The 10354-nt window shown below is 43.8% G+C and overlaps 1 protein-coding gene across 32 annotated transcripts in view; it reads right to left on the minus strand.

Moving 5' to 3' along the window:
• The window catches only part of TNS1 (tensin 1), a 310381-nt gene that overhangs the window by 145522 nt on the left and 154505 nt on the right, over window positions 1-10354 (minus strand). The window lies entirely within an intron of this gene.

A 10354-nucleotide genomic window follows, 5' to 3' on the forward strand; every position in this document is an offset into this window, starting at 1 on the left:
GAAAGGCGTTGCCTCTGCAACAAAGGGCTCCAGAGGGGAAGCAACCAGAGTTGCAAAGAGTGATGGAACCATGTGGATTTCAAAGAATTCTGACTGAGGTCCCAGGAAGCCTGAGGGTCATTGGAAGATTATCGGATCAACCATGGTAACTGTGCTTCCCTGAGAAAGGTCATGTCCGTACTATACACTTTAATGCACGTCACTTCCCACAAAGAGTCTTTGGAGCTGTAGTTTCCCCTTGGCAGAGATACAATTCCCAGGACTCTTAACAAACTACGGTTCCCAAGATTCTTGGGGGGAAGTTGCAAGCTTTCAATGTGAACAAAGGCTATTTGCCCACCATTTCTTATCCATGGCGATGTGAGGTTCAATCAGCCTTAGCCAGCGCCCTACATGAAAGGAACCCTTGACGCAAGGAACCATTCAGCTACTACAAGAAAGTAAGCTTTACTGAGAGACTCTGAAGTGATGACTTTAATGTGGAGATGAATGCCTTCAGGGAGCAAGGAGTATTATTAAAAGGCTGGATAATGGATATTTCTCTTGCCCCCGTAGGTGCTATGAAGCACAGAACATGCATTCCAAACCAGAATCCTACTCCCTAGGAATCTTCCCATCTACATATTTTCCCCAAAAAAGGGAAGTTTCTAGGTTTTATAACGTTGCAAGAAAGTCTGAAATTGTGCAAAGGCTATGAAATCAAAAGGAGCCATGGAATGGGCTTCTGATGACAAAGAAGAGGGATGTTCTGTTCACCTTGGCTGCTAAACCTTGACCTCCAGGACTTACTATTTCCCACCCCAATCCATTTCCATCCCCTTTCTTTGGTCTTTTATTGCACCCGATTTTGGCCATATATTCCAACAAGAAAGACCCAATGAAAACAGGAAGAACACCCAAGGCAAATTCGTGAGAGGTAGATCAATGCCAGGTAGAAGCAACTGCCAAATCCATTAATTGATCTAGAACTAACTTCTCTCTCTCTCTCTCTCTCTCTCTCTCTCTCTCTCTCTCACACACACACACACACACACACACACACACACACACACACAAAGCACCCAGGGCCTGGACTCTCTTCATATGATTTCCATGACCCACCAACTGCAGGTCAATAATGCAAAGTTTTATAGCTACTGCAATAACATCTATACTGTCAAAGCCTAATGCTCTGTTAGTAAACCCAACAATAGACTACCAGTAATGCATTCTATTGTGGAACTGTAAATCCACTGCATTCCTTATGACTTATTAAAGAAATACAAGCAAGCTCAAGCAACTGCGATCATACTTGATCATACTTCTATCTGATCTCTCCCACTTTCTTTCCCAAGTATTCAGTTCCTATATGGCTCTAACTTGTCCTGCTATGGAATCTCAACTCCCTTCTGGTCAGCTGCGGCTTTGGTATTTAAAAGCTGGGATCACTGATAAAATATCAGTAGGGCTTGAAACACTGTAATCTGAACTTAAGAAATACCATTACAAATGGCATCAGGAAGTTGCATATTTATAGCCTGGTGTTTGTTCCAGATCAGATTTGAAGAGATTACAAGGAAAAGCAAAAATGTCTCCATTTTTTTTCTTCCCTTCTTGCATTATTATTCTTACTAATCTGCCAGGGCAGCCTCCCTTACTAATCCACCCTCCTGGGATCGAAAGTTTAGCAAAGGGTCTTTCTGGCTCACATCTTTATTACCAGGATGAGAAATTCTGCCTAGCTGACAATTCTGCCCACAATGCAGCAGAACCCTTCACTCAGGTCTGCTCTTCCCACATCCCCACGGCCAGGACTGTGTTGACTCTAAGGGTTAAAAATGGAGGAAGACTTCTCTTTAAGGACCAAACCAGATGAGATTATGAGATTATGAAGATCTGTGATTTGTTCCCCCATCCTTTCAAATGTTTACCAAAAATTTTTTAGGAGAAGGGGGATTTGATTCAAGTCAATAGCGCATGCACACACACACACACACACACACACACACACACACACTGTGGCTGCATACACATTACCATTTACTCTGGCTACATACACATTACCATTTACTCTGAAGGCAGCCCTGTTTAGGGAAGTTTTTAATATTTGATGCTGTATTGTTTTTAACACTCGATTGGGAGCCGTCCAGAGTAGTTGGGGAGACTCAGCCAGATGGGTGGGGTATAAATAAAATATTATTATTATTATTATTATTATTATTATTAATAAAATTAATAAGAATAATAAATGAAAACTTGAGCCACATTCACTGCACAGTTAAGCTGAGATGTGTACATTTTAGACAGCCATTGTGCATACATGGATGACAGCACATGTACAGGTGACAGCTTCAAGGACAGGAGTTTGGGGGTTTGCAGCGGCAGAGAAAGCCTTGATTCCAATCAGGGGGAAAGGTGGGATATATATATATATATATATATATATATATATATATATATATATATAAAATACTAATGTACCAAACAAGTAATGTGCATTGAATGAACCTCTGGTGTGTACAACAGTGTGCAATTGCAACTTGAAACATAGTGGAAGCTGGCTAATGTGTACATAGCCTGCATTACCAATGGGGGAAAACCCTTCCTCAAAATTACTTGCTCGTGTAGGAAAAATGTAGGAGGGTACTTCCAGACTGTCACTATATATTCAGGTAGGGTTCAATCGTATACTGCCAAATTCAGGTTGTGCACTGATAGCTGAAACTCTGACACTTCTCTAAAAGATTGGGCACTTTGCGAAGATTGGAAGGTGACAGTAAAATGCATTTGTTTGATGCAGCATCCCCTGACCTCCCTATAAACCAATTAGAATGAATATTCAATAAATAGCTAACTTTGTCTAATCTCCCTGCAAACAAATCAGGTTGAATAAACAGGTGACCTGGAAGCAACCTCACCTGCATCAGGAGGTGCTGCTATTGTCAGAACCACCCCTCCTTCTCTAGTCTTTAAAAACAAACCAAGAGCTATAAATCCTGACCAGGAGCTGTCAGGGTTTTTGCCTGTTTGGCGCTTGTAGAATGGGGGCCAGGATAACAAACCTCTTGAATACTTCCTAAAAACCTTCATTGTTGTGCCCTTTTGAGTGAGACACGACAAGTGGCAGCTTCCTACTTTGTTGTTTGCACAAGGAGAGGATTTTCATTTGCAGTTGGGACTTTTCTGTTTGCTGCTGTTGGCTCCCAGGCCTAAAAAGGCAAAGTTTACAAAGCTCCTCTTTGGGACTCATAGAGGGTGACGCTGAAAATTGGCTGGAAACCACCAGCTTCGAAGTCGGCAGAAGATCTCTCTCCTGACCCCAAACCTGCCGTTTTGCCCTGACTTTTTGCCTGAATCCACTCCTCCAGAGAACCCTGCCCCACATAATCCCATGCTTCCCACATGGCACTCCAAAATAATCCTGGCAGCTGCAGTTCTCTCCCCCCCCCCCCACACACACACAATAACTACAATTCCCAGCACCCTCAACTAACTACAGTTCCCAGGATGCTCTGGGGAAGTCACGTGCTTTAAATAAGCTTTAGATGTTTCATGTGGATCTGCCTTTTCCTTCACATTTAGGGACAAGGGGGGTCTGAGTGTGACTTGCACGGGCGCACACTTGCCTGCCTTTGCACGCATATTCTTATTTATGCAAAATCCAAACGGACTTACTGACATTTATACACATATTTAGGCTTAAAAGCTGACCTAGCCATAAAACCCGGGGCAGTTCACATAAATATTTACATAGGGCAGGAGGGGGTCGGGAGAGAACAGCTTCTCTCCTACATTCATTTCCTGCCCCTTCAAGTGATTTCCCAGGCAGACACAGTGACATCAACTTTTAACAGCAACTGTAGTTGTTCCCTTCAAGTAAACCTAGCTGCATAAACACTATATTCTTTCACCCAAAGAATTCTGGGCATTATAGTGTATCCCTCACCAAGTTATAACTCCCAACAAAGTTCAGTTATTAATATGGGTACATGTGGACAGGTTGTCTAGTAAATATTTTGATACACTCCTTACTTTTATAGACTTTTTTGAAAGGCTGCTAAGAACTATCGTATGTACACATATTTCTACAGATCAGAAGCCTGTGTGTTTTCCAGAGGTCAATACAAAGCTAAATCCAAATTGCACCCTTTCCCAGAATTTCAAATCTCAACATATGCGAGCAAAGCAGTTAATGTCCCTCTCACCAAATGACAAAGGCTATTTTTTACCAGCCAGCTAGCTGCTAACTGGTAAGCATGACAAGAAAGCAGGTAATGCTCTTGTCGTGGAAATACAAGGTGGGAATTATAGGAAGCTCTCTACCTGGCAAACTAATTTTAAAATGCACATGTGTACCCATGAGTCTTTACTTTTTGAAGAAAATGTGACAGAGAAGACAAAGTCACCTGTAGATTTCTGCCTACTTAGTATGCTAATCAAATTCCCTTTGCGCCAACTCTCCCAGCTAAACTCATCTAGAGTTTGCTATGTCTGCCTATCTAGATAAATGATTTACCAGCTTTGATTTTTTTTTCCTGGCAGCAGCTCCCAGGTGACATCTGAGGGTGGTGGTGGGGGGTCTAATCTACGAACACCTGCCTTACCTTATGGGTTTCACTTCCTGGCCTGCATCCTATTTTCCAAACCAAGGCAATGACCCCCAGTAACCAAGGTCTTGCTCAGGATAAGGGTGGGAAACCCAAATTGACTTCATCCACTTATTCCAGGCCAGCACACAGCCTGAGGGAATCCTACTTGTGTCTGCAGCAAAGACAGGTTTTACCTGTCACACACACTCAGAGCCAAATCCCAGACTAGAATTGGCCACAGCGGTGAGGAAAAGGCCAGTGCAAAGTTTGATGCCTTTGACCTGTCATTTACGCTTCCACTAGGTTTTATCTGTTACTTCTCAGATGAACAAGAGTCTCCTGTCTCTGGCCTTAGGCTTGAACAAAAATAGCTGCTTCCCAGCTGGCTGTTTTAGCGCATTCATGTTTAGCATTCATGCTACATTGTTTCAACAAATGTTAAACTAATCTACTGCATTCACCTTGAGCTGCCTCCACCAGGGTGCTTTTTCCAGACATCTTCAGTTCCCATGTTAGGGAGTTGATCTACAAACGCCTCCAGCCATGTGTAGTAACACACCTACCTGCCACATTTTCACCCCACTAAATGCATCTGATAAAGAAGTACATAGCTGCCAATGGAAATTCACACAACAATAAATCAGCTGGCCCTAACATTACTCCAGACATGGCTACCCTCGTGGAATTTTCCAGGGGCGGGCACCCTGACCCCCAGTGAGTGCTTGTCAATAATCCCAAGTATAATGCAAAATAGTCACATCGCCTACAACACACTTCTCCTTCACCCCATTGCTTAAGCCCTTCATTTACTGTCCCCGAGCCATAACATGTTACTCTTGGCTTTCTCTCCATCCTTCCCTCTGCTTTCTTCTCCATTGAAGGCTTCTTGGGGCAGAGACCTGTCTTTTGTGTTTATGATGCACCAAACCATGTACACTGATAGCACGGCATAAATCAGAAGAATAATATTGTGCTTCCTCCAATTGTCCTTTATATCCTCCAGCACTTTCGTAATGCTGGGAGCCCTTCGGTGAGTGAGCTGTGATTTGCTTTCAAATGTTTGAACCAACAGCTATCAGCACACTGGACTCCCGACTTTGTTCCTGGAACTCCTTGGTGTTGGCATTCACAGAACATATGTAACAACCCAGCATGTCCATGCTAAGATTAAAAAAAATGCACCAAGAAGTGCTGCTTTTGCAACAAACAGAAATGTTGCCAAGAACCCCATCCAAGAAAGCAGGAGCCTGTAGCCAACTTTCTGATGATGCCAGACCCAACAGCTCAGCGACAGTGTACGCCTATGTGCTGGCCTCCTCCCTTTCTAGCCTGGGACGATTTCTTGGATCTATACACCCTAATGGAAACCCAGGCAGGGAGTCATGGTCAATCCACCCAAACGCCGTTCGGTGACTCAGCACAGCCTTGCCAAGCAGTCTCAGCAGTGCCAACCAGTGTGCCTGTTAGCCATCTGGTTCTCACCCTGGGCATGCAAAAACAAACACACAAACAGTGCAATCCCAGACAGGGGCAGGCTAATGGAATCCATGTACACATCCCTGATTGTATCAATATATTTCCCCTCCATGGCAACAGGCCTGATGCACATGTTCAAAAGTGTTCACAACACTGTCCCATGTGAGAGGCTTCACATGCTAGGCACCTTGAAGTTCCAATAACCCCCACTTCCACAACACATTTTAAAAAGGCAATCTAGACCTGGCATAGTGAAAATTTAAAGAACTCGTCCCCTGCCCCAGCAAGTTTGAGATGGCAGAGGATTTCTTCTTGCTCGGCAGCTCTGGGAACTGATTTCCCTGCTCTGTCCCCATCCCATTTGCCACACCTGCCTCAAGAGAGGTATACTTATCGCCTTTTTTATGCTCGTGCAGAAGTCCCAGTATTGACAGGTCAACTAAATTATTCAACAACACACTGGAGAGGCACAATGCAGACAACAGTGTCTGGAGCGGCTAACAGGAAGAATGGGATGACCAGGGACAGCCAAGCAAAGTCAGTCCAAACAAGCAGAAAATAAAAAGAAACACTTCCTAAAGAGTTCATCCAGCCCCAAGAAGTCTCAGTGTGTCTTCCACAATGAGGAATGTTACACCGAGACAGCTTTTGTTGAAAACGAAGGTGCCACGTACAGTAATGGCTGAAAAATGCAAGGGTCATGCACCACGTGGATTGCCCAAACCATGAGAGTTTCCTTGCCAGTGTCAGCTGCCACAAGGAGTGGGATGCTGCCGCACAGCAACATTTCCACAAGTCTCTATGTGGTGAGTACTAGCTATTTGTGTGTATGAAGTACACAACTGTAGAGCTCATAAGATCTGGAGGAACCCACGCTCACCTCCACAACTAGCCATGAACCTCTCTAGGTGATATTGAGCTAATCACCATTTCTTAACCTAACCCTCCCTGAAGGCTTGTTGTGTGGTAAAATAGTGGGGGGGGGCATGTATTGCCATCCTGAGCTCCTTAGAGAAAGGACAGGAGAAAGTCATCTCTACAGTGGGAGAGGATCCAGTTACACTCCCAGCAAGAGAAAAACAGAGCCTATGGATAACACATAGAGATTAGAGTGTGAAGCAGCAAAAGAGCTGGAAGGCACAAACATTGTACGTTGAAAGGGAAATGCATACATTTAGCAAACAAACAGCTTCCTTGCAGATATAGATATCTATGTATTATTTCCCAGAGTGCATCTGGGTGGGCAGAGAGGCATTATGGGCTCCGATACTACTTAGTTATTGGCATCTGCTTAGTTACACTTGGCAGCATGTAAGCACAGCGCTGCCTGCAAAACTCACTTCAACCTCAGACCAAAAGTAATTTGCTGTTATTAGATCTCAACTAAGATATTGCAAGAACCAGCAGGCCTGGGAAAGGAGGTCTGTCTCCAGAGGCAAATACCACTGGCCTGTCCCAAACAACTTTAAATGCCAGCCCACCCCCATGTAGAAGACAGCAGCCAGTTGCATGGTTTACACCTGGTGGGAAAAGAACCAAGGGGACCAAAAAGTAAAGAAAGAGTTCGTATTTCCCAGTTTTGAGCAGAAATGGATGGAATTGATTAGGCTTAGGCTCAAGTAAAGAATATAGAAGTAAGTTAAGGTAATTGTTTTCTACTATGTGAAAGAGAACAGAGATCACTTGTTTTCTGCAGATGCTGAGGATAGCATAAGGGGAAACTGCTTCTCATTTTTATAAGGTGCAATTCAGGCTTTATGCAACACTCAGAAATGTCTGCAAACATGGATATGTCCCTCACTGAAGCTACTGTTTGATCTTAACACAGGACCTGGATTTATGCAGAATAGATTGCCAATGTCTTGGGGGAGAGGTGGCAAAGAAAGTGAGAAGGATGGGCAGGAGCAAAGAAAGAGACTTAGAACCACAAGGGGGTGGGGGCAAGAAGTTGCAATGTTTAGCTCTTTGACTTCAGAGCCTTCATCAGTACAAGCAATCAGAAGTATTCACTCTTTTTCTTCTACACTTTTGTAAGGACTAGAAATTGTTATCTTCCATTATATGCACTGGAAGCTTTTTTAAAGGAGGAGGTGGAGGAGGGCATGGGGAAAGGGCTTATGGTCTCATTAAACCAAATAATGTTTCAGTTTGCTGATTCTGCACTGTTATACAGGTACACATGCCCATGTTTAAATTTTAACAGGTGCATTCAAATGATAGTGAAAATGTTTAAAGTGCAAACCCAACCTGCTCCCTGCTGTTAATGGCTGGGAGGAAGAGGATTCTGTGTAACTGCATCCCCAACTAGCCCCCATCAGTGCAGAAGAGTGCCATCATTTGCCATGGGTGAATGGAGGGCTCCACCACAGAAGAGACTCCAGTTTCGCCCACACAGGCTGAAAACCACTACTGGTGATTCTCCCACCAGTAATAGTAACCAAAAAGTCCCCATACAAGGTATTTCAGGAGAGGGGTGCCAGTGGATTTGGATCTGGTTGATCCACAGTCCCCCAAATCCCCCTAAAGAGCTGATTCTCAGGGTCCTCTGCTTTGCCACCCTGGATCTGGCACAGTGGGAAATTAAAGAACTCACCCCTGCCCCAGCAGGTTTGAGATGGCATAGGATTAAAGAGATTCCTTCTTGCTCAGCAGTTCTAGGAACTGATATCCCTGCTCTGTCCCCATCCCAGTTATTCACCATCTGTCTCAAGAGAGTACCCTCTAATACTTATGGCCCTTTTTATGCTTGTGCAGAAGTCCCCATGTTGACATGTCAACAAAATTATTCAGCAACACACTGGAGAAATACTGGGTAGGCACAATGAAGACAACCATGGCTGGAGTGGCTAATGGGAAGCATAGGATGGTCTGAGCAGATAGCCAAGTGAAGTCAGTCCAAACAAGCAGAAAATAAAAACACTTCCCAAAGAGTTCACCCAGCCCCAGGAAGTCTCATTAATGTTACACCCTTCCACAAAACAATGCCTCAAGCACACTGCTTTAATTGCCAAGGCAGATTTGTTTTAAAGAACTCTAGCCCTTTGTTAAGTGTTTTGCTGAAGCTTTCTGCTTTTCAACCCACCCTAGAAACACAGTGAAGTCCAAACATGGGTTAAAACCACATAGCTGTCTCACAGCATTCCTCCTATGCAGGAAGATTGGCTTCATGAACACATCTACAATGATTTGGGGGAAAGGTGCTGGGAGCGCTGTGGTCTAAACCAATGAGTTTCTTGGGCTTGCTAATTGGAAGGCCGGCAGTGATGGGGTGAGCTCCCATTGCTCTGTCCCAGCTTCTGCCAACCTAGCAGTTCAAAAGCATACCAGCGCAAGTAGATAACTAGGTACTGCTGCAGTGGAACAGTAAACAGTGTTTCTGTGCGCTCTGGCAATCGTCATGGTCCTCTGTGTGCCAGCAGTGATTTGATAATGACCCAGAAAGCTGTGGACAAACACTGGCTCCCTCGGCCTGAAAAGGGAAATGAGCACCATACCCCATAGTCACCTTTGACTGGACTTAACCGTCCAGGGTTCCTTTACCTTTACCTTACACAGGTCCTGTCCTTTCAACTATAGCTTCATTTCTCAATTACTATATGTGCACTGGTAAGCTAACGTGCATGGGTGTTTTTTTGGGAGGGTTGCCTAAATGTGGGTACCCAGTCACCTGCAAACAGTACCTGTTTGGACAATATGATGGAAAATTTGTCTTCACTGAAGAAGCAAATCTAAAAATCCTAGCTTGTGTTCACAGGAATTTTACAATTTTAGTGATTTGAGACTGAGACACACAAGAAGGGGACTAGCCACCTGTTTCCAAAACAGAGGTGAACTGTTATCATGGCTCTCCCCAATGCAACTTCCTTCTCCAAAAAAAAAAAACCCACACAAGTTTAACCAAAAATATAAAACCTTGCAAAAAATTTCCATACGGAATTGTCTCTTTATGTGGACAGAGAGTGCACATCTCCACCCTGGACCTGACTAAATCTGAATTGGGGCCATAATACAAAGAAAATGTCCATCAAATATTGAAGGATGTGGTATACTGAACTCTGTTGCTGAACGCACAGGAATCACTCCAAGCAAAGCTTGAAATGTTTCTGTTTAATTGACATTAATGCAACATAAACCACACAGATCAGAACTTAAAAGCCCATCTATCTCAGAAGGATTTTAGTGTGCTTACCCTTTTCTGAAATGTGCCCATCGTTTGACTGTAACTGAACTTTTTTCCAAATAATGTTTGGTGCTCTTGTCTTTATCATTGTGCCTGGGCTCAGAGGTTGTAGTGACTGATGTTGATTTAG

The sequence above is a fragment of the Zootoca vivipara genome, chromosome 1 (genome assembly GCF_965207765.1).
Source record: "Zootoca vivipara chromosome 1, rZooViv2.hap1.1, whole genome shotgun sequence".
NCBI lineage: Eukaryota > Metazoa > Chordata > Lepidosauria > Squamata > Lacertidae > Zootoca > Zootoca vivipara.